Source organism: Labrus mixtus, chromosome 10, assembly GCF_963584025.1.
Source record: "Labrus mixtus chromosome 10, fLabMix1.1, whole genome shotgun sequence".
Classification (NCBI taxonomy): Eukaryota; Metazoa; Chordata; class Actinopteri; order Labriformes; family Labridae; genus Labrus; species Labrus mixtus.
This window is the reverse complement of record NC_083621.1, coordinates 697,772-700,271: the sequence shown is the minus strand read 5'-3', so window position 1 is coordinate 700,271 and position 2,500 is coordinate 697,772. Positions and strand designations below refer to the sequence as shown.

The window sequence follows — 2,500 nt, the reverse complement described above, 5'->3', positions numbered from 1 at the left end:
ACAATAGACAGTTCTCCACACCCCTCCCCTGCTCACTGTCCCACTCTCACTCTTACTACCAGCCAGGTACAAAGAGAACTCTCCAGACTCCACATCAGAAAAGCCAGTGGACCAGACAACATCAGTCCCAGGATCCTCAAGGTGTGTGCTGGGCAGCTTGCAGGAGTCTTTCAGCACCTCTTCAACCTCTCCCTGAGGCTGATGAAGGTGCCTGACCTGTGGAAGACCTCCTGCATCGTCCCACTTCCAAAGAAAGGTCGTCCCAGCGCTCTCAATGACTACAGACCTGTGGCACTCACGTCACATGTCATGAAGACATTTGAGAGGCTGGTTCTCTAGCACCTGAGGACCCTGCTCACTGCTTTCTAGGATCCGTTGCAGTTTGCATATCAGAGGCACATTGGTGTGGAGGATGCTATCATCTTCCTGACCCACAAAGCCCTGTCACACCTGGAGACGCAGGGAAGCACTGTGAGAGTCATGTTCTTTGACTTCTCCAGTGCTTTCAATACCATCCAGCCCTGCCTCCTGAGGGACAAACTACTGGATATGTAGCTGCACCCTGACACCACAGCTTGGATTTTTAACTACCTCACAGGCCGGCCACAGTATGTCAGAGTCGAGGGCTGTGTCTCTGATGTAGTGACGGGCAACACAGGAGTACCTCAAGGAACTGTTCTGGTGCCTTTCCTCTTCACTCTCTTCACATCAGACTTCAGGTTTAACTCAGGTTCCTGCCACCTCCAAAAGTTTTCCGACGACTCCTCCATTGTTGGGTGCATCACTGATGACGATGAGAAGGAGTACAGAGGACTGTTAGAGAGCTTCGTCACATGGTGCGAAAGCAACCACCTGAAGCTCAACATCAGCAAAACAAAGGAGGTGGTAGTGGACTACCGGAAGAAGAAGAGGCCCCCTGCCCCAGTCATCATCCAGGGGGAGGAAGTGGAGAGGGTGGACTCATACAAGTACCTTGGGGTCCACATCAACAATAAACTGGACTGGACTCACAACTCTGACGCCCTCTTCAGGAAGGGGCAGAGCAGGATGTTCTTCCTGAGGAGACTCAGATCGTTCAGTGTCTGCAACAGACTCCTGAAGACCTTCTACCATGTCTGTGGTGACCAGCGCCCTCTTCTTTGCTGTGGTGTGCTGGTGGGGTGGCATCAAGACTGGTGAGGCAAACAGGCTGAACAAGCTGGTGAGGAAGGCCCGCTCTGTAGTGGGTCTTCATCTGGACACTTTGGAGTCAGTGGCTGAATCTTATCCATCCTGGATAACTCCTCTCACCCTCTACATGGTGAGCTGTGGCAGATGGGCAGCTCTTTCAGCCAACGCCTCCTCCCCCCCAGGTGCAAAACAGAGCGCTTCAGGCGCTCCTTTGTGCCCACTGCCATAAGACTGTACAACAGCAGCCTATGACAACAATAACAGTCCGTCCTGACACAAAACTTCACCCCCGTAAAACATTACCCCCATGACCTGATTCATTTCATTCATTATTATCATTACTAACATTATATTATTATTATTATTATTATTATTATTATTATTATTATTTAGCATCAATATATATATATATATATATTCTGTACATTCTATATATTTTATTATATTATTATACTAGTCTATATTATATAACATTTCATTATATTACACTATATTGTTCATATTTCACTATATTATATTATATTATACTACATTATATTATATAACTGCACTCTGCATTACTGTGGTACAACACTGCCTCTCTGCTCTTTACATTACTTTACTATTTATCATACCAAGTCACTTTAATCACTTGTCACTTCATCTTTTCATTCTCTGCAAATACTGTCTCAATTCCCTGCGTAGTTAACTTCATCATTCATTTTGTACTTGTATATACCCCCTATTTTTATTTTTATTTATCTATTCTGTTTAATGTGTATTTTGTATTTTGAGCTTTCTTGTCTGTGCTGCTGTAACGCCCGAATTTCCCCTCTGGGAATCAATAAAGTATTATCCTATCCTATCTTCAGGTTCTCTTGGATCTCCAGGAGGTTCACTTGGATCTTCAGGTTCTCTTGGATCTCCAGGAGGTTCACTTGGATCTTCAGGTTCTCTTGAATCTTGAGGAGGTTCTGTTGGATCTTCAGGAGGTTCTGGTAGTTTGAGTTGAAGATGTTTTGATCATAAATAAAGCTAAAGGGAGTTATTTCTGTGTGATGATGTTTGATTTGACTTGTGAACGAGGGATTAAATTGTTTATATCAAAGACTCTTTTCAGCCTGTGACGGACGTCATTACGTTATATTTCCTGGTAGTCACGACCTCGTTAATCTTAAAGGTTAAAGGTTAATTATGAGAAAAGGCGGCACACGAGCTCGCCATGAAACTGAACGAAATGATTCATAGAGAACAGACAAGTGAAGAGAAGAGCAGCCAGGACAACTCCTGATTCAGCCCCCAGAGGGCAGCACATCTTATCCCATCTCTCCCCCTATCCCTTTCCAAGCCC

At 44.9% G+C, this 2,500-nt stretch overlaps 1 protein-coding gene and 1 long non-coding RNA gene across 2 annotated transcripts in view; one reads left to right on the top strand and one right to left on the bottom strand.

The window, feature by feature from the left end:
* Positions 1-2,500, bottom strand: part of LOC132981569 (solute carrier family 4 member 11-like) — a 40,033-nt gene that overhangs the window by 33,991 nt on the left and 3,542 nt on the right. The window lies entirely within an intron of this gene.
* Positions 293-2,228, top strand: LOC132981507 (uncharacterized). Its single transcript, XR_009674577.1, has 3 exons — positions 293-405; positions 2,022-2,060; positions 2,118-2,228. It is a non-coding gene; the product is annotated as an uncharacterized LOC132981507 (long non-coding RNA).